Below are 25881 nucleotides of genomic sequence, written 5' to 3'. Positions count from 1 at the left end.
ATGCGTGCGGCTGCTCTTCCCCTTCTGACACCTGTCTAAATGCAGGAATTGAAGGAACCCTTGCAGTTGAAGGAGGTGCGACAGTGATTCTGCAAATGGATGGGAACATAGTACCGGGCACTGATGGATTCCCTGTGAAATTTTATGCCATGTATGGTGTGACCCTCACCCGCAAACTGCTTGAGGCATTTCAGGAGGCACACTGAGAGGGTATGGTACCAGCGTCTCTTTGAGAGGCCCTTATTGTTATGCTTCCTAAGCCTGGAAGAGATCCCCCCTGAAGTGAGCTCATATCGCCCACTGTAAATGTTTGATATTGACTATAAGATCTTAAGTGAGGTGCTCACAAATAAGCTGCTACCTTTGCTGGAGATGCAGGTGCACTCTGATCAAAATAGATTCATTCCCTAAAGAGCCACTTTCTGTAACACTCGCAGGCTCTACCACATAATGGGGGCAGTGGAGGGAGCCCTCGACCTTTCAATACTATTGTGCCTAGACATCGAAAAGGCATTTGACACTCTGAGACCTTGGCTTCTGGGATGGATCAAACTGCTTTACATAGCCCTACATGCCAGAGTAGAGACGGGGCACCGAGTGTTGAACCAATTTAAAATCAGAAGGGTTACCCGGCAGGGCTGTTCCCTCTCACCCATAAGTTTTGCTATGGCAATGGAGCCCCTTGTCACTCTGCTACAGTCCAGGGGCCCAGATTGGGGACTGGCTGTAGGGGAAAACTGGCATATAATTTCCTATATGCAGACAGTGCCCTTATTTACATATGTGGTTTTTGTATGGTGTTGCAGGCTCTATTCGAACTGCTGGAGCTTTTTGGAACATTGACGGACCTCAAGATAAACTGGGGAAAATATTACTTGTTTCCCCTGCAAAGTGTGGAGTAGGTGGAGAGGGCAGGGCTGGAGTCCAGTGGGTTGACCAGCTGTTTCAAGGCCTTCTGCTATCTCGGGGTCATTGCCTACCATGCAGACAGGAACCTCCTGAATGGCAACCACAGTAGAGTGCTGATGGCGGTGACTCCCTGGCTTTTTGGATGCGTCTTCCCCTATCGCCAATGGGACCGGCGTCTATAGTAAAGATGTTAGTTTTGCTCTGTTTTCTGTACTTCTTTATGGCCCTTCCGACAGTGCCTGTTTGGTCCTTCTTGAGGGAATTGAGGGGAATGATGTCAGATTTGATCTGGGGGAGTAATCGAAAAAGAGAGTTGATTGCCATGGTCCAGAGGCCGCAGGTGGATGGGGTTCTGGGGGTGCCAGACCGCAAGCTGAATTTAGCTGTGACCTAGCATCAATGACCCATGCGATGGCTGGCTGGTGGTATGGTGGCAGAGAGTGTGGTGATTTGGGATGAAATCCAGGGCACAACAATATTATATTGGTTGATGGCTCAGGGCAGCCCATTAAGGGGTCTAAGCAGACTGGCCTGAGTAGATAAGCTTTGCTGGAACAGGTTTATCCAACCCGGGAACCACTGGGTGCAATATGCACCACAGCTGCTGCTGTGCAATTTTCCAGGGGTAAGGGATGTGTTGTCGCCCGTGACCAGACTCCATGGCATGAGGCGGGGGTGACTCAAGTAGGGGACCTCTCTATGGAGGGAGTCCTGAGATCCTTTCAGGATCTGCAAACTGCTCATGACCTAGGGGTGGGCATCTTCCTGGCTCACAACACATTTGTGCTGATGGTGCAAGACCCTTGGGAAGCCAGCCAGGGGAGTTGGAGCTACATGAAGCACTGCAATGCATTCTAACACATGGACTGGGTAGAAAGGCAGTCACAATGTTGTATATCGCATTGCAGGCTTTGGGTAAAAACCAAGCACTGTGAAGCAAACCCAAGTGGGATACATGCTTGGGTGTGGTCCTGTTCAATAAATAGTGGGGGATGGGATTTGCGCTTGCTAAGTGGATATCATGTAATGCCTGCCTGAAGTTCATGCAGTTTAACTGCCAGCACCAGACCTACCTCAAGTCACACCAGTTACACAGGTTGTTCCTAGGCTCATCCCTGGCATTCCCGCACTGTTGGCACTCAGAATGCAACATTTTAGCATATGGTATGGGATTGCCCGGGGTTGACATGGATGCAGGAGATGGAGCTTATTTTGGAGGTGATTGATGTAAGATTGACCCTCAACCATTTGCTGTGCCTTTTGAGGAGAACAAAGGGAACAAAAGAAACTAAACACTATCTGAAACTGGTGAACATGACTATGATCTTATTCAAACGCCAGATAGATATGACTTGGAAGGCAGCACAGCCCCCTCTGGAGTTGTGCTGGCTCCGGATGATACATAAGTAGGTGGTGGCAGAGGCAGGTGGCAGCTCCCAGGATGTGCGGCACAGGTGGGGCTCGAGCTTCCACTCTATGGGATACATACATGCTTAAATTGTTAAATAAACTGGGAGTACCCATGTACTGTGGGCAATCCTCCAGAGGCGGGGAGTAAGTACACAGTAAGAGTCACAGCCCAATTCCAGACTCACCTTTGGTGTCCCATGCCCTATGCTTTGCACTGCCTGTTCGGCTCCTCGCATGTCTCTCTCCCTCCCCCCCACCCTCCCGGTCCCAATGCTCCCTCATTATACTGTGATCATGATATGGAGATTCTCGGGCAGGGCTGTAACTATCTAAGAACATGTTTTGTTCAATATGTTATAATGTTTTGCATATATCTATATGTCTATATGTCTTTGTTGGTGCCACAGATGGGCCTAGTCTCTGCAGGCATGGATTTTGAGACATCATTAAAGCACCAGCCTTGTAAGATCACCAAATTAATGTGTGTATTGCTGATATAAATACAGGTATATCGATGTGCTCGTCAAGAGTATCAGTGCTCATTCATGTAGTGTTGATTTTATGCAGAATGTCATTTTAAGTAAATGCAAATAAAGACATATTCAAAACAAGCGTTTATAATGCAATAGGTCTAGCATTTGCTTGAGTTAGAGCTATTGGCATTGTAAATTCATAACAGGACTTTTCTTGCCACATAAATTGGTCAACCCTGCCTCATAATTTCATCTTTTTCTGCCATATAATTCCAGTGGCCCTGCATATAAATAAAGCTCTTCCATTTAAATCTTTTCCCTGTCTGCAGCAAAAATTAAAATGTTGCTATTTAGCATCCTAAATTAAATCTGCCATGCTAATTCCAATAGAATACCACTTTCACCACCCCACCATCAGAGTTGCTGGCTGGCTAACAGAATTCCACACAAAAAAACACAAGACAGTCACAGAGGAGAAAAAAACTAGAAAGGACACCCAAACATATCATGAGTGTTCAAACAGTCATAGTGTAATAAGTATGTTAAATTGGCCTGAACCATGGTCATAATTGTAACAAGGAGAGATTATTAAAACATGTACAGTTATCATATAAACCTTTATCAGAAATAAACCTTTGGCATTAGACCTTAGTGCTCAAAACACCAAGGAAAAATATACTTTCTAAGAAACACAGTCAAGTAGCCATATTGTTAGACTCAAAAGGCTATAAACCCATAAAAACAGATTAAAGTAATGCAGTATAACCATATATTTTAGCTTCCAGAGAATGTAATGCATTACACATTTTCAAGGCTAGTACATCTATTACAATAAAAGTACAAACAGGGTTCCTAAAATATAATTTCTTTCAACCGTACAGCAAAAGTTGTAGTCATGAGGAACTTAAAAAGATAATGAATGGTAATAGGGATTATTATTTTGGAGTCCCAACTAAGCTAGTGTGGGGGCGCAGAGATGAGTAGACAGAAAGAGCATGTCATGCTGGGTGTTTTGGTGGTGGTCCCATTGTCCTGGGACCACCAAAGGCTGAGTTATGAGCCAAAATGTTTTGTAAAAGCAATTCCCTGCAAAGCATTATGGGGCAATGTGAGAAAACAGGGCTGATTGCAGAGGCCCCATAACTTTTTGCCCCCATTTTCCTCTTTTTGCTGGTGTTTTCCTGACTTTGATGGTGCCCTGGGTACTGCTAACCAGTCCCAGGGCCTGTGCTCTGTGTAAAATCAATATGCAAATTAGGCGAATTATAATTGGCTAAGTTAACCTACCTATAAGTCCCTAGTATATGGTAGGGCATGTAGGTTTAGGGACCACAGCATAGGTGGTGCACCCCTAGGTGCACTGCTGAGGTGCCCAGTGTCATTTTAAAAGCAAGCCTGCCTTGCTGGCTGCTTTTAAATTAAAGTTATATGCAAATTCGACTTTGGAATTAAAGGTACTTCCAAAGTCTTAAACTACCCTATTTTTACATATAAGTCACCCCTAAGGTGTACCTTATGTGCCCCTAGGGCTGGGTGCCATGTAACTATAAGCAGGGACTTTATAAAAATGGATTTATAAGCCCTGGTGAGGTAAAAACAGGCAAATTCGTTTTTCCCTCATTGAAGTAAATGGCCTTCATAGGCTAGAATGGGCAGACTTTATTTTAAATTTTAAAGTCTCCTTAAATGTTACATACCAAGAATTTGGTATCAAATTGATTGTTATAATAAATCACACAACTTTCAGTTGTTAGATTTAATACAACTTGTCCAGGTAAAAAGTTTAGACTTTACCTAAAAAGTTGCCAATTTCAGCTCTGCATTGTTTTTGCTGCTGTGCTCTGATTGGCCAGCCTGCAGCAGCTTCTGCCAGGCTGCCTTGATTAGGTGTGAAGTGGCCTGGCTTCACACAAAGGAATGTGCTTGGGGGAGAGAATCTCCCCTCAGCAGATGGTGAGGCAGGAAGGGGGAGGGCTGCCAAACTGGTCTTCAAAGGCAGAGAAGGACATTTGCAGCACCCAGCAACACTCCCACATCCTGCAACCCCAGACAGCTAGGTGCCCCCTTGATTAGATTAGGAGAGGGCAGGAGAGGGGTGTGTTTATGATTTTTAGCCACACCAGTGGGTGGGCTCAGCCAGATGTAACCTCCAAAAATCAGATTCATCCATGTTGGATTTTTAGAGACTGTTGCCTTCTGGGATGGATTTTTGCCACACTTCCCAGGAAGTGGTCATCACAGGGGGACGACCCTGACCCTGATTGGAGAACCAGGGCCCCCCTGCTTTTCACCCAGGAGCAAGGATAAAACTGGCAGACCTGCACCCACACCTCAGATCCCCTCCAGAATTCAACAAGAAAGGAACTTAAGGAGAAGAAGGACTGCCCTGCTGGAACCCTGGCCTGCACCTGGACCCTGCACTCAGAAGGACTGCACCAGCTGCACACTTGGGCTTCACCACAAGAAGGACTTTGCCTGGCTTCAATTGGTTCAAGGAGGGACTCCCTGTTTGCTACAGGTGAAAAATTGCTAAACCAGAGTCCCCTGCACCAACTCCTGAAGAAAGCGACCAGCTGACCACTGTCCAGTGGCCAAAAAGGAGTTTGCGCCAGGTGCATTCTGGGAGTTGAAGTCCGCACCCCCCAAGGACCATCACAGAACTTCTGGACCCTTGGGGTGAGCTGTGGACCCCAAACGAACCTTAAAAGAACATCTGGGTGAAGCCCCAGAAGTTTGGAAAAGATTTGAGAATTTTTGGAAAAAAGCTCCAGAGAGGGACCGACGCGCCGCGGAAATTCTAGCCGGCTTGCCTCAACCGCGACCCGGCCTGACTTTGTGGTTCGTCCCGGTAAAGAAAAACATCCAAAAAAGAGACTAAGTCCGAACGTAAAAAGTTGTCCGGGACCTCCCAGCCATCGTATCCGAGAAGGGCTCCATGGACGTCGGATCAAGATCCAGGTTTACCCCGGTCGAAGGATTTTCATCTCGAAAAAACGACTAAGTCCGAAGGTAAAAGTCTCCACCGAGGAAACCCACATCGCGTATCCGGACAAGGGCTCCAGGAGGTCGGATTCAACTGGCAGGTTCGTCCCGGTGAAGAAAAACTTCAAAATAAAGACTAAGTCAGAAGGTAACTTTTTAACCGAGGCCTCCCGCGACCTGTAGCCGAACAGGGCTCCATCGCGGTCGGCCTGAAAGTTTGACTTTGCCCCGGTCGAGGTGCAACCAGATGACCCGATTGGCGCTTTTTGTTTCTAAGCGCTAGAAAAGTAATAATTCTTTAAAAATTCATATCTCCGGTTCCCCTGAACCGATTTTAATAGTTTTTGTGTCATTTTAAAGATAAAAATATAAACTATTTTTATAAATTGGTTTTGGATTTTTAAACTGTTTCCTGTGTTTTATTTAAATACTGTTTTGTGATATTTGAATGCTTTACACTTTGTCTCCTAAGTTAAGCCTTGACGCTCGTTGCCAAGCTACCAAGGGTTGAGCTGGGATTAATTTACTGAGACCTAACTGTACCTACGTGGAGGTTGGTGGCTTGTTGCTAGGTGTAGGTACCTACCTGCCCTACCAATAACCCATTTTCCAACATAATTGGAAGCAGCGACGGGATCCTGTACTTGTGTTCAATATCACGTTACAGTTTTAGGTAAAACAAATTAAAAATCCTTTAAATTGTCCTAGTGCAAAAAAAATTTTTAATTTTTAATTTGGATCAATTTCAATTATTGAATTTTTGTAATTTTTCTAAATTCTTGTTTCCAATTTTTGCAAAAAGTTTTTGTTGACACAAAACTAGGGAACCATGGAGCTTGATCTGGCTAGCCTACCCACACTGACAGTAGTCCAGCTTAGGGGGTTGTGTATTGAAAGAGGGTTGCCTGCAACCACTGATCTCAGGAAGCAAATCCTGATCAAATCCCTGACAGCATGGGCTGAGGCCCAAGAGGTAGAGTCAGAAGAAGCTCCAGAGGAGGGAGAAAGAAGGGAGGATGCTAGCTCTAACCACTCAGGTGAGGGAAGGCATCTGAGCCCAAGTGAGGATGAGGAAGAACGGTCCTCAGTAAACACAGTCACTAGGGGCAGATCCAAAGCTAGTGGTGGGAAGGGGGTCCTTTCAGGAGGAGAGAACCCATCCATCAGAGAAAGAGAGCTGGAGGCCCAGCTAGCATACATAGCTTTGGAAGCAGAGAAGCTGGCCCTAGAAAAGAAAAAGTGGGCATACAAAGAGAAAAGAGATGGAAGCAGCGATAAAGAAGCTGAGGTGTCCATGGGTGGGGGAGTTTGCCCCAGATTACCCAAGGGGGTAGTTCCTGCCTATGTAGAGGGGGATGACATAGATAAGTGGCTGGGGGCCTTTGAGAGGGCACTCCAAATGAGAAGGGTTAGGCCTCAATACTGGGGTTCCCTTTTGTGGGAGTTGGTCCCCAACTCAGGGAGGGATAGGCTTCTGACCTTAAGGGGGGAGGAGGCAGATTCATACCCTAGTATGAAGAGGTGCTTAGCCAAGAAGTTTGGTCTGACCCCAGAGCAATATAGAATGAAGTTCAGGGACACCCAGAAGGTCAGTATCCAGTCTTGGGTTGACTTTGTGGACATTTCATTAAAGGCACTAGAGGGCTGGATTATTGGTAACAAAGTAGGTACTTATGAGGGGTTATACAATCTGATCATGAGAGAGCACATCTTGACCAATTGTACCCAAGAAAGGTTACGCCAGCATCTAGTGGACTCTAAGCAGACCAACCCTAGAGAGCTAGGGGAGGCAGCTGATGAGTGGCTGAGAACCAGGGTGGTTGTCAAGTCCCAGGGGGGAGACTCCAAGAAGGGGGGGACAGGTCCCCAACAACCTAAGGAGGGAGGTGGTAAGCCCACCACAGAGACTCCCTCTGTACCCCAGAACCCTAAGAAGGAGGAGAGTAAATCCCACTCCCACTCTGACAAGCAGAGACAGGGAGACCCAGGGTTAAAAAAGCTCTTGGACAGTAGGGCTTGCTTTGACTGTCAGCAGACAGGTCGCTTCAGAGGAGATGCAGCCTGTCCAAAGAAGGTGGTTAGCATTGGGCTGTCCAGTGTAGCCATGGAGGAGGACTCCTCAGATGATGAAGTCCTCTTAGCATTGAGCTGGGAGACAGGACCAGATGGTAAGCTGGTGATCCCTGAGGGTGGAAGTAGGCACTTCCACCCCATTCAGGTGAATGGGATCCCTACCACTGGCCTGAGAGACACCTGTGCCAGTCACACTATAGTGAGTGACCGGTTAGTGACCCCAGACATGTATGTCCCAGGAAAGACAAAGAAAGTCAGGATAGCCACAGGGGAGGTCACCTCCAAACCTGTAGCCATAGTGCCCCTAGAGAAGGAGGGTATCCTTGACTGGATTAGGGTGGTAGTCAGTGCTGACCTTCCCCTAGATTGTATCCTGGGCAATGACCTCCCAGAGGTGAGTCTGGTCACAGATGGGGTGGTCGCCCAAGGCACCCCCCCAAACCAAAGTCCTGGGGAGTCAGTCCCTACAGTTAGGAGACAGGGGTCCCCAAGAAAAGGAAAGAAGAAAAGGAAGGGTAGGCCACTCTTAAAGAGAGTTCCAGGGAGCCAAAGGCCTTCTGCCCCAGTAGGGGGGAAGCCCAGAGTTGGCACTGGTGAAGCCTCACCTGACCCCAAGGAAGTCCTGAGTAATCAGGCAGCTGTCCAGATGCAAGGTGTTGCCCCTGCACTGACAGAAGGGAGAGTAGAAGGAGGGTGTCTGCCACAGGAGGTGGTAGCCCCCCACTCTAGACAGCAAGAGGGGTGCCAGGACCCCAAAGATGCCCCTAAAGCAGCTCAGCCACCTGTCAGTGGAGAGCTTAGGGTGTGGTTCTGGGTACTGACAGCTGTCAGTAGCCTCTGCTGGGTGTTAGCCTTCCTGGCAGCACTGTACTTGGCCTGGGAGGCAGACCCCAGGGCCAATAGCAAAGTAGGCCCCCTGACCCTATTGGTCATGGTGGGGTTGCTCAAGTGTTGGGTGACCTCTTTGGGTAAGCTAGGTGTTGCCCTAGCAAAGTTTGGAGTAGGGGAGGTGCGCACCTCACTATCCAAGTTGGCAGAGAGAGAGGAGGAAGACCCCCCTAGAGGGAAGTTTCAGTTTGAGTTGGGTCCTTTTACTGTTGGGATGGCTTCACTACCCATAGGGAGTGACCCTGACAGGAGGATATAAGGCAGAGTAGGCCCTGCAAAGGGACAGCCAGTTTTCTTCACTGTCTTCCTCGCCTAACAAGCCAGGAAGACTCTCCCAGGGTTGGGCTGAGTCTCCTAGGCGTGTGGGCTGGGGGGGGGTTGTGTGAGAAAACAGGGCTGATTGCAGAGGCCCCATAACTTTTTGCCCCCATTTTCCTCTTTTTGCTGGTGTTTTCCTGACTTTGATGGTGCCCTGGGTACTGCTAACCAGTCCCAGGGCCTGTGCTCTGTGTAAAATCAATATGCAAATTAGGCTAATTATAATTGGCTAAGTTAACCTACCTATAAGTCCCTAGTATATGGTAGGGCATGTAGGTTTAGGGACCACAGCATAGGTGGTGCACCCCTAGGTGCACTGCTGAGGTGCCCAGTGTCATTTTAAAAGCAAGCCTGCCTTGCTGGCTGCTTTTAAATTAAAGTTATATGCAAATTCGACTTTGGAATTAAAGGTACTTCCAAAGTCTTAAACTACCCTATTTTTACATATAAGTCACCCCTAAGGTGTGCCCTATGTGCCCCTAGGGCTGGGTGCCATGTAACTATAAGCAGGGACTTTATAAAAATGGATTTATAAGCCCTGGTGAGGTAAAAACAGGCAAATTTGTTTTTCCCTCATTGAAGTAAATGGCCTTCATAGGCTAGAATGGGCAGACTTTATTTTAAATTTTAAAGTTTCCTTAAATGTTACATACCAAGAATTTGGTATCAAATTGATTGTTATAATAAATCCCACAACTTCCAGTTGTTGGATTTAATATAACTTGTCCAGGTAAAAAGTTTAGACTTTACCTAAAAAGTTGCCAATTTCAGCTCTGCATTGTTTTTGCTGCTGTGCTCTGATTGGCCAGCCTGCAGCAGCTTCTGCCAGGCTGCCTTGATTAGGTGTGAAGTGGCCTGGCTTCACACAAAGGAATGTGCTTGGGGGAGAGAATCTCCCCTCAGCAGATGGTGAGGCAGGAAGGGGGAGGGCTGCCAAACTGGTCTTCAAAGGCAGAGAAGGACATTTGCAGCACCCAGCAACACTCCCACATCCTGCAACCCCAGACAGCTAGGTGCCCCCTTGATTAGATTAGGAGAGGGCAGGAGAGGGGTGTGTTTATGATTTTTAGCCACACCAGTGGGTGGGCTCAGCCAGATGTAACCTCCAAAAATCAGATTCATCCATGTTGGATTTTTAGAGACTGTTGCCTTCTGGGATGGATTTTTGCCACACTTCCCAGGAAGTGGTCATCACAGGGGGACGACCCTGACCCTGATTGGAGAACCAGGGCCCCCCTGCTTTTCACCCAGGAGCAAGGATAAAACTGGCAGACCTGCACCCACACCTCAGATCCCCTCCAGAATTCAACAAGAAAGGAACTTAAGGAGAAGAAGGACTGCCCAGCTGGACCCCTGGCCTGCACCTGGACCCTGCACTCAGAAGGACTGCACCAGCTGCACACTTGGGCTTCACCACAAGAAGGACTTTGCCTGGCTTCAACTGGTTCAATGAGGGACTCCCTGTTTGCTACAGGTGAAAAATTGCTAAACCAGAGTCCCCTGCACCAACTCCTGAAGAAAGCGACCAGCTGACCACTGTCCAGTGGCCAAAAAGGAGTTTGCGCCAGGTGCATTCTGGGAGTTGAAGTCCGCACCCCCCAAGGACCATCACAGAACTTCTGGACCCTTGGGGTGAGCTGTGGACCCCAAAAGAACCTTAAAAGAACATCTGGGTGAAGCCCCAGAAGTTTGGAAAAGATTTGAGAATTTTTGGAAAAAAGCTCCAGAGAGGGACCGACCCGCCGCGGAAATTCTAGCCGGCTTGCCTCAACCGCGACCCGGCCTGACTTCGTGGTTCGTCCCGGTAAAGAAAAACATCCAAAAAAGAGACTAAGTCCGAACATAAAAAGTTGACAGGACCTCCCAGCCATCGTATCCGAGAAGGGCTCCATGGACGTCGGATCAAGATCCAGGTTTACCCCGGTCGAAGGATTTTCATCTCGAAAAAACGACTAAGTCCGAAGGTAAAAGTCTCCACCGAGGAAACCCACATCGCGTATCCGGACAAGGGCTCCAGGAGGTCGGATTCAACTGGCAGGTTCGTCCCGGTGAAGAAAAACTTCAAAATAAAGACTGAGGGCCTCATTATGACCCTGGCGGGCGGCGGAGGCCGCCCGCCAGGATCCCGCCCTCCAAATTACCGCGCCGCGGTCAAAAGACCGCGGCGGGTATTACGAGTTTTCCCCTGGGCTGGCGGGCGGTTCCAGTAAAACCGCCCGCCAGCCCAGGGGAAAACGACCTTCCCACGAGGATGCCGGCTCGTAATCGAGCCGGCGGAGTGGGAAGGTGCGACGGGTGCAGTGGCACCCGTCGCGTATTTCAGTGTCTGCAAGGCAGACACTGAAATACTTTTCGGGGCCCTCTTACGGAGGCCCCTGCCGTGACCATGCCATTGGCATGGGCACGGCAGGGGCCCCCAGGGGCCCCGCGACCCCCCCTACCGCCATCCTGTTCATGGCGGCTTTCCCGCCATGAACTGGATGGCGGTAGGCGTGGTCAGAATCCTCATGGCTGCGGAGCGCGCTCCGCAGCCATGGAGGATTCCAAAGAGCAGCGGAAAGTCAGCGGGAGACCTCTGACTTTCCGCTTCTGACCGCGGCTGAACCGCCGCGGTCAGAATGCTCATTGGAGCACCGCCAGCCTGTTGGCGGTGCTCCCGTGGTCGGTGGCCCTGGCGGCCACCGGCCGCCAGGGTCAGAATGACCCTCTAAGTCAGAAGGTAACTTTTTAACCGAGGCCTCCCGTACCTGTAGCCGAACAGGGCTCCATCGCGGTCGGCCTGAAAGTTTGACTTTGCCCCGGTCGAGGTGCAACCAGATGACCCGATTGGCGCTTTTTGTTTCTAAGCGCTAGAAAAGTAATAATTCTTTCAAAATTCATATCTCCGGTTCCCCTGAACCGATTTTAATAGTTTTTGTGTCATTTTAAAGATAAAAATATAAACTATTTTTATAAATTGGTTTTGGATTTTTAAACTGTTTCCTGTGTTTTATTTAAATACTGTTTTGTGATATTTGAATGCTTTACACTTTGTCTCCTAAGTTAAGCCTTGACGCTCGTTGCCAAGCTACCAAGGGTTGAGCTGGGATTAATTTACTGAGACCTAACTGTACCTACGTGGAGGTTGGTGGCTTGTTGCTAGGTGTAGGTACCTACCTGCCCTACCAATAACCCATTTTCCAACAGGCAAGTTTCCATGTGTCACAAATATGTTATTATGTTGATATGACTGTAATGCTTAGAAGAGCACCTGGAGGACACCACAATGAAAATAGCATTTGTAAGAAACACAGTCATGTAACTACATAGTTACCCTTCAAAAGGACATAACCACACAAAACAAAATGACATTAAACAATGCAGCATAACCATACAATTAGCCCCTAGAAAATGCTAAATGTTTTGGCGGCAGTCCTATTGTCCTAGGACTACCACAGGATGAGTTATGGGCAAACATGTTTTGTCAAATAATGCCCTGCAAAGCATTATGGGTCGAGTTTCCCCGAGTTCAGTGAATGTTGAAGTATCGGCTATCTCACATTTACCAATTTTAAGTGTTTTTAAGAGGGGAGCCACAAGAAATTTCTCTGATTAGGTAACTATGAACAATGTGACCAGCGCTTCAATACTGCTAATCGAGTTCATACTGTAGTGCTCGTTTGCGCTGTGAGTACCATGGCCGCCATGCATCAGGATGGGGAGAGACAAAAGAAAAAGTAGTTAGCCCACGCAGAAGTAAATGGACAATCATGCAATAATCCATGCAGCAGAGGCATAACAAAACCGCCCCAAGGCAGGACAGACATAAAGCATTTACCAATGACATCATGTGGTTTTTGAAAGGCAAGCCCACCAACGAGTGAAAGTGATGGGCGTGAGGTGGGCTAAAAGGGAAATATATATACCATATAGACACAGGTTGGAGATTATGGGAGCAGGAGCAGGTTGTGGACACGTGGGCACAGGGGGCAGACCAGCAATGTCAGACTGGAGGGGGTCACATCCGCCGGACGTCCAGCAGGGTGAGGACCTGAGCCAGAGGCACAGAAGTGGAGGGAAGGCCTTGGCGCTGACACTCGGTGTGAGAGAAGGTAACACCAGAACTGTTGTCAAAGGATTGGAACATAAGAGATGCCTCCAGTACGAGAAACATGGTCCGCTACCTCTGGGATGCTTACCACGTGGTTATGCACTCCCAGCACCAGGCCCACCCCCAAGCGCAACTGCCGGCACTTATAGGGACTGTTCCTATTGTAAGAACTGCCCTGCCATCTGCCAAGCATCTAGAGCCTAAAAGTGCATGCTGTTTCATGTGCGAGCTGTCCATACAGGGCCGGCTTTAGGGCGTGGCAAGCGGTGCACCTGCAAGGGGTGCTGACCTGGATTTGGGGGCGCTGACCTCAGGGGGGCGTTGTGTTTTGCAATAACTTATCAAAATTGCGATTTAAATGCACATACTGAAAAATTATTTGTGCGCCCAGCCTTCAGGAAGGGATTAAAATGTCAAGCCATCTCTTGTGATTAATGTTCCTGTTAGGGACAGAGAGATGGGAGTTTTGCCTAGGGGCAGCTTTGACTCTCCATAAAGTTGCGTAGAGGGTTAAAATGCCTGCTACAAAGAACATAACTATATTTTATGTGGGTAGCTGAGTGAATTAGTAAAGCCAGCCTTTACAGGCGCTTTAATAAAAATGAATGTATGTGAAGGGGGTGGGGGGCTATGGAGAGGTGAGGGACACATTTGCCAGGTGTAGTGAGGGAATCCGAGGAGGTGGTCATTGGGTGAGGGGGCGCCAAAAACCGACTGTCGCACCGGGCACCACCAGCGCTAAAGCCGGCCCTGTGTCCATATAAGAACTCTCCATGCCATATGGAAACCGGTCATGCAATAAGTGAAAGTCCATACCACGTAAATGGAAATGCTGTAAATAAAATATGTCAATATTTCCCAATGTACCAATTGAAATGGCATTACAGACCCTAGAAGGATGGGCAACTGAGTCTACCATGTCGGTGTTCTAACCGGTGAACTTTAGATCATTATAGGGCCCAGGGTTAAACTTTCAGAGCCATTCTATTCGCATGTACCATGTAGGAGCTTTCCAAATCATGTATGAACCGAATATGTGATATGTGAACTGTCTGTAGGATATAATGCAGACGGTTCCTCATATAAACTGTTCACATCGTATAAAACCTGACCATGCCACATACTAATTATTCACATTAAATAAACCCTGACCATGCCACATGCGACCTGTTCACATTACATAACAACAAGCGCATACTATACAAGAACAAAAGAGCCGCCCGTATAATTTAAGAACTGGAGTTGCCAAAAACAAAAAGTCCTTGTAATTTAACGAAGGGGCCATGCCATATAGAAACTGTCCGTCCCGGCTTTATCAGAGCTCGCCTCTTACAAGAACTGCCGAAGATGTATAAGTTCTGTGCTCGCCTTATAGCTACGCCTCCTCAACTCTGTCTACACCCTATGAAAACATTTTTTTTCACCGTAGAAGAAGTATTCATACCGTGTAAAGACCGTCCCCACGCATTAGTCGAGCCGGTGCCATAAAAGAGCGCTCTCTTAGAAGATTTCTCCATACCATCAGGTACTCAGTATACAGAATAAGACCTCCCTATACATACAAGGATTCCCCTTGTCTTATAACATTTCTCCATTGATGCAACAGTAACCATGCCACGTGAGAACTCCCTATACATAAGCATTTTTCTTGCCTTATGAAAACGTCCTATACATACAGGCGTACAGAACTACGTTTGCATACAGTCATTTTCCATGCTACATAATTCTCCCGCTCCCTATACACACAGTTATTCTCCATACAGTTAGAACTTCCTAAACTTACAAGCATCCTCCATGCTATCTGCGCACGGCCTATACATGCGCGCAATCTGTATGTCATACAACAACTCTCATGCCAGGTATAAACCCTCCCTGGTATTTAAGAACTATCCAGGCAGTCAGCTTAAGGACTTTTCCGCCTTATATGAATTCTTCACTCCACATATGAACTGACAATGCCTTAAGATATGTCCCACCGCATAACAATTGTTGTAGCCGTACAAATATTCTAGCAACAATCTAACACCTGTCACCACAATGAACGAACTGTCCATAGAGCCTGTCAAAGGTGTATACATATATAATGCAACAATACAGAGTTATCTCCAGCATAAGTCAAGTGCACCTTCCTTTCATGCATAGGCTCTGTATTATGTTAGCTAGCCGAGGACAAGGACTACTCCAAACATTTACAATCGGATCATTTAAGCACTGTTCTAAACACATAAACTCCCCCGCCCAGTACCACCTGTCCATCGTCTAAGAACTGCCTCACCATAGTCGGTCATTTCAGGGCAAAGAAAATGTGTACAGTTTAAATAAGAACTCTCCACGTCCTAGAAGAAAACTGCTCATGCCGCATAAAATCTGACCCTGCAGTGCAACAAATGCATTCGCCGCAAAGAACTGTACTCGCAATAGAAAGTTGTTCCTGTTGCACAACTACTTTCCTATAAAAGATCGGACTGGTCATGTAAGCACTACTCCTGCCCCCAGTGTAAGTGTAAGAAGGCTTGATGCTGCATAATTATGTCGACGACCTATGGACGGTGACGATCTCTGCAAACTCCTGCTGCTGCTGAATAACTTGCCTCTTGTGAGAAGAAAGGGGCATCTTGTCAGAGTTGCGGTGAACCCGCCTTCCAGTCTGAAACGTGCGCTCGCATGTGTCCTTTACAAAGATTTACGAATAAGGAACTATTGATTGGTTCATTAAATGGTAAAGTAATTAAGCAGCAGTGGCTCTCGGTTGCGACAGTTCTTAAAGGGAGCGAAAAGTTAATGCATTTTGAAAAATCAAATTTTACACCTGTAAGAGACGTGAACGCGGCAGCGCTGGTGGTGGTGTAAGCGGATGGGAAGGGGGGGAGGGGGGGGGGGACGAGAGTCAGTCCTTCATTTGTAAAACACAAAAGTGCAGGAGCCACGTTCACTGAAGTCCTGATTGCGGGGATGACGAACCCCAAGGCTTCATAGTCCTGATTCAACCCCCACTTTCTTTCACCAACCTCACCTCCCGTCTGTTTCCCTAAATTATGCAGGATGTATTTTTTATCAGCTTTAACCCTCTCTCAGTGTTTTGCTTTCACCTATCCCCCTGTTCTCCTTGTCCCTGTTGATCCGACACAAAACGTCTGATAATTAAAAGGTAAGGCACAGTGCACAAAAAGAATGCCCCTCAAGCCCTCTGTCTCTTGTCCTGTGTTGTTGTCACTCCCTGTACGCCAGGTCACAACTCTGAGTCCATGTCGTTATTAGTTGAGTAGAGAGATGCTTGTGTCATGGACTAAACACGCTTTCTGACCGTTTCCAAGCGCTTCCAGTTTTGGAAAATTCTGTAACTGAGACAGGGGGGAAAAGAAGTAATTTGACCAAGATCACACCATGAGGGCAATTGCGGTAATCAAACTAAAACACAATCATCCTGGCATTAAAGTCGCTAATTTAAACTCTCGGAATCAGGGCACGTGTGCCCCAGGGAGCCGCATCTATAGTGCTTATTTTGTTGTAGTAACAGAAGTATTGTCAAATTTATAGTATCATTGATAATAACACCAGTAATAATATTGATACTACGACACTACTGCTAATAATCTTAATAATAATGGTAATTAGTAGTAGTATAATTGTTATGGTCGAGGTTACATGCAAGCTACAAAATACCTGCTACAGAAATAAGAGCAGCATTCAAAAACTTTACTTTCAGTCAATCCCGTCTGTACCTCCATTGCTAAGAAGAACTCCATCTCGGCTTCTTCTAGTGTACCCTGGGCCAACTTGCAATAGCTAAAAACTGTTCTCTTGAGAATTAGTTTTTGTTCTCTTGAAAATATCTCCAGAGAAAAACGTGCCATCACTTCTTGAGAAAACTACTGTTTTTATATTATTATCAGGCCTATAACAATGATATTGAAAACAAAGCCTTTAAAACAACCTACTCTCAGCTGTAAAACAAACATTTCAACCATGAAAGCACTTAAAAGACACTAAATGATGGGAGGGTTATTATTTTGGGATCCCCACAAATGTAATGTGGGGACCCAGAGCTAAATTGGATGGAAAGATCACGCCGTGCTGAACATTTTGGTGGTGGTCTCATTGTCCTAGGACCAAACCAGGCTGAGTTATGGGCAAAAATATTTTGTCAAATAATTCCCTTCAATGAATTATGGGTCGAGTTTCCCCAAGTGCAGTGAATATTGTGGTATTGGTTCTCCAGCTGTGCCACTGTGCTGCTGTGCAGCTTTCACTTTGAGGATTTCTGTTTTTCGAGTTTTTTAAGGGGAGAGCCACAAGAAATGACTCTGATTAGGTAACTGTGAACAATCTGACCAGCACTTCAATACCGCCAATCTAGTTTAAGCTGTTGTGCATGTTCGCGCTTTGAGCACCATGACCGCCATGCAGCATGAAGTGGAGAGACAAAAGAAAAAGTAGTTCGCCCATGCAGAAGTGTTAGACCCGGCATCCTTGGCGTGGTCTCCCCTGTCTTTTTTGCCTCTGCTTCCCATGTTTTGACTATGTGCTAGACTCTGTTTTTGCTGTTTTTGTTACTCTGGGCATTTTACCACTTCTGGCCAGTGCTAAAGTGCAAGTGCTCCTGTGTAAAATGTATGTGTAATTGGCTTTTCCATGATTGGCATATTTGATATTCTAGTAAGTATCCAGTAAGGTGCACCAGAGGTGGCCAGGGCCTGTAAATCAAATGCTACAAGTGGGGCTGCAGCACTGGTTGTGCCACCCACATTACTAGCCATAAAGCACGGCTCAGACCTGCCCTGCAGGGTCTGTGTGTGCAGTTTTGACCTGCCAATTCGACCTGGCAAGTGTACCCACTTGCCAGGCCTAAACCTCCCCTTTTTATATATGTAAGGCACCCCTAAGGTAGGCCCTAGGTAACCCCATGGGTAGGGTGCAGTGTACATTAAAGGTGGAATATGTACTGATGTGTTTTACATATACTGATGTGTTTTACATGTCCTAATAGTGAAATACTGTTAAATTCGGTTTTCACTGTTGCAAGGCCTATCTCTCTCATAGGTTAACACGGGGGCTGCCTTTACATTTTTATAAAGTGCATTTTCCCTTTGATAGCAGATATAAATATGGGGTTTGGTGTCTCTGAGCTCACAATTTAAAAATACATCCTTTGTTAATGTTGGTTTTTAAATTGTTAGTTTGAAAATGATACTTTTAGAAAGTAGACATTTTCTTGCTTTAACCATTCTGTAACTCTGCCTGTTTGTGGATTCCCATCTGGGTCAGTTTGACAGTTGGGCTGTTTGTGAATCCCCTCTAGATAGTGAGACATAGGGTGCTGGGGTGTAGCCTGCAAATCCTGACGAGCCATCTCTGCTAGAGTGGAGGGAGGAGTGTTACTTATACCTGAATGAGCTGTGTCTGCCCTCTCACAATGCAGCCTACAACCCCCTTTCCTTTGAAGTTTGCCTACTTCAAAGGCAGAAAGTGGTATAACTAGTGGACCCAAAATCCCAGACTTTAGATTTCTTCAAGATCACTTTTGTATTCAAGAGGAACTTCTGCCAAGGAAAAGAGCTGAAGAGCTGAGGAGAAGTGCTGCCCTGCTTGTGACTGTGCTTTGTTGGGCTATCCCGCAGTTGGTGCTTCTGCCTGTGAAAGGGGACAAAGACTGGACTTTGTTGTGCACTCCTGCTTGAGAAGAATCTCCAAGCACTTGAACTGAGCCTGTCTCCTGTTTTGAAGTCTCAGGGCCATCAAATACGTCCTCTGCCAGCACCTGGACTCTCTGCTGAGACTCCTGCCCTGCCAAGTGGTGCCCTATCCAGTCCCTGGGACCTTGAAATGTGAAGTTGGCAGAACAAGAGCAGAAATCCATACACAGAACACCGTGAGGGAACATTTTGACACACTACCTGCAATGCGGCTGATAAACAACGTGCCTCAGGCTTCAAGGCTCAAATGAACGCTCCACCTGCATCATGGCTGGGCGATCGACATATTGCAGCTGGAGAAACGACTCACAACAGCCGCTTGCGGCTGCTGAAACAACGCAAACCCCATGCAGCACGGTTTCTAACACTGAAATTCACTAGACATAGTAAGCAGTGCTTGCTCCCCACCGTGCACTGCTTATGACCTCACACTTTACATCATTCATGACATGTTCTATGACATAATTTATGGAATCACTTATGGCTTCTCCAGTCATATAATTGATACCATAATCCAATGAGTGTTTTAGTTTGATTTATAGTTTACTTAGTGGAGTTTAGCTACCTAAGTACTTTCCTACCTAATTTTGAACAGTCTTTGTCCAGCTAATGGGTGTAAGTGTTTACAAAATGACATGCATCTAATACATCGTAGCTGTGTACAGGCATTGAACATGTTATAAATATTTGCAGGTGACAGTTGACAACTTGTCTTCAGCATGTTTCACACAGGTTTTTAGGCTCTGTAGAAAAACTTTGCAAAAGGGCAAAGATTCTACATACAACATACCAAACGTTGTAAGCAGCCTTGCGTTATTAGGACATAATCATCTCAGCATGACAGTATCTACACAACATAGAAAACTATGTGTGGCAGGTATTAAGGTATATAAATGTGCTAGTTTTGCATTGTAAAGATGGTGTATTTGTAAAGCTTTTACAACAGTATGAAGGCTGCAGGTAGTATAATCGTTAGCACCTTCAGGCGTTGCTTATTTTAAGCGAATAGTATCTTTCTTGCTATGTATTGCCAAGTATTTCATAGAGCGTACACTATTCTGAGTAGATACTTCTTAATACTCAGTAGTATATTTCTCATGCAAGTTTTACTGTCTGCAAACAGTGTGGCACAGAGTAGACTCCTTCCATAGAGTGAATATTGTTTATAGTACCCACTTCTCTATTCATATCAACTTCATTTCTCAATGTAGCTTCAGTGACTGTCATGTGTTTGATACAGATTGAGCATCATGTGCGGATTGAACATCTTGGGCAATGAGGGTTTCCCATATATCTGTGGTTGATTGTTAATGTGAACTATGCTACCCATGAAGTCTATGGTATAGCCTCCATGTGGCACATAACACACGCTTGCTGCACCTAAGGGAGTTGTACCTGCAATGGCACTCATGAACCTTTCTTTACTCTGAGCTATTTTCTGCTTACTTTCAGGCCTCTGATGCCATACAAGTTTATAGAGTAATGTGTTAAAAAGAAGGTTGGATGATGTCATCAGAGATATCATAAATTATGTCCTGGAACATGTCATAATTGATGTGATTTGTGAGGTCATAAGCAGAGCATAGCGGGGGCGCAAGTCATAGTTAGCCCCCCAGGTGCCCCCAGCACTGAGTTTCCACAAGGCTTTTCATGGCGGGGTCCCTGCCATGAAAAGGCTGGCAGAAACTGGATCAGCACAATGGTACTTTACTCAGTGGTGCCGTGGCTGAGCAGGAGTCCGACTGCCGTCAACTCGTCAGGAACCATGTCAGGATTCCAAGTACCTTTCGGGTCCGCTAGGTGGGTCGCTTTCATGCTGCACTTGCAAACCCATTAGGCGTGCTGTGGTCTGCCTCTAGGGCTTTTAATATCGCACAGTATGGACCTTCAATGCGCGTGTTGGGACATCGATCCCGACTTGTGGCCCTGGAGGTCTAGTGGGATCGAGTTGCTTCCCCTCCAACCCTCGTTGACCTTGCGCAACGAGCAGTTACAGGCAGTTACAGGCAGTGACCTGTAGGAAGCGCCCTATCTGGTCAGTTTAAAGGAAACTTGGCTCAGCAGGTATAGCTATTCCTGAGCACCTGCAAGGGGGTGGCCCATGTGTACATCTTCAGGGTGTTTCATAAGTGATCGTCCCAATAAAATAAATAAAAAAAAAAAGACAATTGTATATAGACATAAGGGATTAGTTATTGAATCCTTTGAGAACCACTCTTATGCCCCCAACCTGGCGTCAGAGGAGAAATGGACTTCTCAACATAGCCTGCCTGCAGGGGTGGGCAGGCTCCTATCAGAGGCAATTGCCAAAGTGCTGGTACCCCCGCATGACAGGATGGACAGACTTATGGACCAGGTAGCGAATACCCCAGGCATCCTGGGCAACACAGGGGCGAGCACCAATGCCTCTTCTACTCCTCCTCTCCCAAGCCCTTAAAGCATGATGCAGGGCACCTGGAGGGCTTCAACCGTTTACGGGAAGCCTTCCGTAAAAGTGCGCGTACAATAAGAAATTTACCCTGTAGTAAGGATGCATTGCTTGGTGGCACATCTGCCCCGGATGTGGACCCTGTCCTGGGATCTCCCCATTTCAGGGGAGGGGGGCGATACCTTATGATGAGGGCTTATCGGATGAGGGGTGCAATTCAGGAAGGCCTTGGCACCCGACTGCAACCACCTCAGGCTAAGGGGAGGAGGAACTAGAGGACACCGACATGTTTGACCCCGAAGACATTTACCATCCTAGGTCTTCGGAGTGGGTCCTAGATTCTAAGGTGGCCGCATACATGGTCAAGGCAATTCGTCACCCCTTAGACAAGGAGGTGAGGCCCGCTTACGTGCAGAGTGCCCCAGACCCGCTTTGGAGGGCAAAGTAGCAACCACTCCCTCAGTTGAACCAAAACTTTTTACTTTTTTGCTAAGTAGATGCGGGATCCTAAAAAAGGGTTCAATTGTTTCTGGCGAGCTGGCTAGGACAGGCTACTGGACGTGTTGGGACCCCAGACCAAGATAATTTGAGGTGGCAGAATCATCTGAACAATCAGGGTCGCCAATACCAACCGACATTGTAACAGGCTGGGCACAATGGGCGGTCTGCCTACTTGGAAATGCCAATTGTGCCATTTCCATGGAGATACGCCAATCTCTCCTAATAAAGATTGATCCCAAGCTTAGGGAGCTCTCTACCTCCAAAGCAGGTGCAATAGCCCAAGGTAACCTTTTTGGGGAACCCTTCGTAAAGGAACACCTGAAGTTTGTGGCTACCTTCTCGGTGCTCGATAGGGCACAATCTTCCATTAAGAAGATTTTTCAGAGGAAGGTTTTTTATGGGGCTCGTAAAGGCAGTGGTCGCTCCTCCAGCCATGCCCTCCAATCTGGCCTCTCCAGATCACAAGCCCTCCACAACAGCAGCTGGAATGATGGGAGGCAGGGAACCTTCTTCCCCAACTGAGGAGCCATAGGAGGTGCTAATGCCCCAGGATGCTCCAATGGTAAGCAGTACCCTTTTCCCCCTCTAAGACTGGAAGGGAGAATGAGACTGTTCGCACACAATTGGAGGTGGATCACATTTGAACCTTGGGTTATGGAGACAGTCAGAGGTTTCATGCAGAATTCTATGGCACTTCAATTCAAAATGTGAGACCACGCCCTATACAGTTCGCTTTACGGGACTCTCAACTGATCGATGCAGATATCCAGGAAATTCTAGCCATGGAAGCCATTACCCGATCAAGTCTGCACCCGTGGGGGTTTCCTGAGCAATATTTTGCTTGTGGAAAAGAAAGACAAAGGATTCCTCCCAGTGATAAACCTCAGGGAGTTCAACAAGTGGCTAGTCTATCACCACTTCAAGATGGAAGGCATTCACCTCATTTGAGACCTCCTTCTGTAGGGCGATTGGCTCATTTGCCTGGACCTCAAGGATGCATACCTGATGGTCTCTATCTCCCCTCCGCATTGTTGCTTCTTATAGTTCCAGTAGAAGAACCAGATCTACGAGTTCCAGTGTCTGCTGTTTGGCCTTTCATCGGCACCTTGGTGCTTCACGAAGCTGCTGAAGCTGGTCATGGAGACCATAAGAACTCAAGGCATCCGACTAATAATACACATTGACGATATTCTTCTGATGGACCAATCCCACATGCAACTGCTGATCCTTACTTAAGGACCTCAGGTTTGTCATCAACAGGGAGAAGTCTATGTTGACTCCTTCCCTATCATTGATTTTTCGGGGTGTTCCTAATAGAAACCATATCAGCCACGCTAAAACTTCTGGAATGCAAGATTTCCAAGATCAGGAAGGAGCTCTCAAAGGTAATCAGGAGAGGCAGGATCTCCCTCAGACAGCTAGTGAGGATTGTTAGTCTGTTGTTATCCTCGATTCAGGCTATCTTGCCGGGTCAGCTGCACCTCAGAGCCCTGCAGCGACTAAAGGCATCTCATCTGATGAAAAGCCTCACGTACTCAGAGCTGGTGGCTTTATCACCGGAAGCCAGATCAGAGATTCAATGGTGGATAGACCACATGGAAGCATGGAGTGGGAGAGCAATCTTTGGTTCTCTCCCGGACCTCATAAAAGAATCGGATGCCAGCAGACTCGGTTGGGGAGCCCGATGTGGAGAGATCTCCATGGGTGGTCAAAGGGCGCAGGAGGAGCTAAGCCTACAGATCAACTGCCTAGAGCTCCTTGTGGGCTCATTCACGATCCGTTGCCTGACTCAGGAAAAAGTCTCCTGTTGCATCCTCCTGAGGATGGACAATACCTCAGCAGTTCAGTATATCAACAGACTCGGGGCACCCAATCCAAGGCCCTGGACTTTTGGCACTACTGCCTGCAGAAACAGATCTCAGTGACAGTGGAATATCTCCCAGGGTCCCAGAACATGGTGGTGGAATGGAACTCCAGGCACCTCAAGGATTCCAGTGACTGGCAACTGGATCCTTCAATTTTCCAGTCACTGATGGATCGATGGGGACCAAGCAGTGTGGACCTTTTTGTGTCCAGGTTGAATGCTCAACTTGCCAGGTACTTTAGCTGGAGACCGGATCAGGGAGCAGAAGCAGTGGACGCCTTCCTGCAGGACCGGACACAGGGACAGAGCTATGCTTTCTATCCTTTTCTTCTGATCCCCAGACGGGCAGCTCAGGTCTGGAGACAGAGAGTTTCGTTAGTACTTGTCACCCCGATTTGCAAGCCAGAAGCATGGTTCCCTACATTGGATGGAGCCATTGGAGCTGCCTTTGACAATAGAGATGCTTCGGGATCCGTCAGGAAATGCACATCCATTGGTGGCACAGAGACACCTCAACTTGATGGCCTGGAGGATTTCAGGAGATGATGGCAAGACATCCAATTTTTCGGAAGAGGCTCATCAGACAGTCTTGGGCACCAGGCATGACTAAGAGATATAAATCAGCCTGGGGCCGACGGGCCTGTTTGTGTATGGAGAGACACATGGATCCTGTGAGGGCGCCCATTACTCTCATAGTCAATTTCCTGGTGGAGCTTTACAGTTCCTTGTTAGAGTATCACACAATCAATTCCTTTAGATCAGCCATGTCAGCAGGTCACCTTCCCATCAATAACTTCCCAGTAGGGGAACACCCCTGGGTGTGTAAGCTTCTGAAAGGGGTCAGATTGTCGAGGCCCTCAGAACCCAGAGATTCTCGTTTATGGGATGCTCATAGGGTACTTCACCTTCTTTTGGACTGGCAGGATAATCAATTCCTATCCAGGAAGGTGATTTCAGTGAAGCTGGCCATGCTGCTGTGGCTTATTTCTTGCAAAAGGGTTTCAGATGTCCGGGCCCTGGACATTATGACAAGGGTTTTCACACCTAAGGAGTCATGTTTATGATTTCCAGACAGACCAAAACAAATACCAGGTCAGTATAATAGCCTAGTTTTGATAGTCATTCTAAACTTTGTGTAGTGATATGCCTTAAGGCATATGAGGAGATGACTGAGAAGATAAGACCACAGAGGTGAGACAGTTGTTGATTACTATCAAGAAACCACACAAGGCAGTTACTTTGCTGACCATTGCCAGGTTATTTCAATGGATTATGATGGAGGCGAGCATCGATGTCCGTCTTTTTGGCGCTCATTCTACCAGAGGAGTGATGGCTTCTAAAGCTATTCAGGTAGGTGGTAGACTGGAAGATATGAATGCAGCTGACTGGTCAACTGAATCTACCTTTAAGAAATTCTATTTCAAACCTATTCCATGAGGCTCCATCGCTGGTAAGTAAGTTTTGAACCTGCATAATCCTCACCTCTGGTCCTGACATAGAATGAGAAATTTCCTAGCTAACGTGAAGCAAAGTTTCAATTCTATTAAGGACATGGAGGTGAGGAGTATCTCCCCAACAGTTTTATACCCTCCTTAGTTTTTGGGGAGCAGATCAGATATGTTCAGGGAGTGCAGTTATACAAGAGTGCCATAGCCTTACAAAGATTATTCCTTTTCCACATTTATGGTGTACGTATAATGTCACTTAAAATGCTTTTATAATAATTACTCTATCTGGAAATCAATTGTTCTTGTTGGAAAGTGTATTATTACTAAGCATACTGTTTCTGTGAATCTTGGGTGCAGAACTGATTCATTTAGATCTTTTGTTTCGAGGATGGATGAATAATACTATCCTTATGTTCTAGGAAATTAATCAAAACGGATTGAGGCCGCTTAAACTTAACTTTCTCCAGTGAAGAAGAGAAAGGACTGGACCCGACGGACATCTATATCAACAGTCAGACACTTCTGTGATTGGTTTATGGTTACCATGACTATGTTGTTGGACTCCTGTGGGTTGTAGTTTTATTATGATGTTTTTTTCACTTGAACTTTGAACTTGCTGTAATAAAAAGAGTGAAGAAAGGACTGCATAATCCTCGCCTCCGTGCACTTAATAGAATTTCCTTCACATTAGCTAGGAAATTTCTCAGTTCATGTTTTACTGAGAAAGTCAGACTTAATTCTCATATGTCTGAGAAAGATGGTGGGAGTTTACATTAAATATATGCTCTCACTTTAACTTATGGA

The 25881-nt window shown here is 46.7% G+C and overlaps 1 long non-coding RNA gene across 1 annotated transcript in view; it reads left to right on the top strand.

Moving 5' to 3' along the window:
• LOC138266640 (uncharacterized) overlaps window positions 1-25655 on the top strand; it is a 197916-nt gene extending 172261 nt beyond the window's left edge. Inside the window, exon 5 of the long non-coding RNA XR_011199593.1 lies at window positions 25497-25655. This is a non-coding gene — a long non-coding RNA (uncharacterized lncRNA). The remainder of the gene's footprint in view (window positions 1-25496) is intronic.
• Window positions 25656-25881: the final 226 nt, after the last annotated feature.

The sequence above is a fragment of the Pleurodeles waltl genome, chromosome 11 (assembly GCF_031143425.1).
Source record: "Pleurodeles waltl isolate 20211129_DDA chromosome 11, aPleWal1.hap1.20221129, whole genome shotgun sequence".
Taxonomy (NCBI): Eukaryota; Metazoa; Chordata; class Amphibia; order Caudata; family Salamandridae; genus Pleurodeles; species Pleurodeles waltl.
Note: the sequence above shows the minus strand (reverse complement) of the source record. Positions and strands in the feature narration are given on the sequence as shown.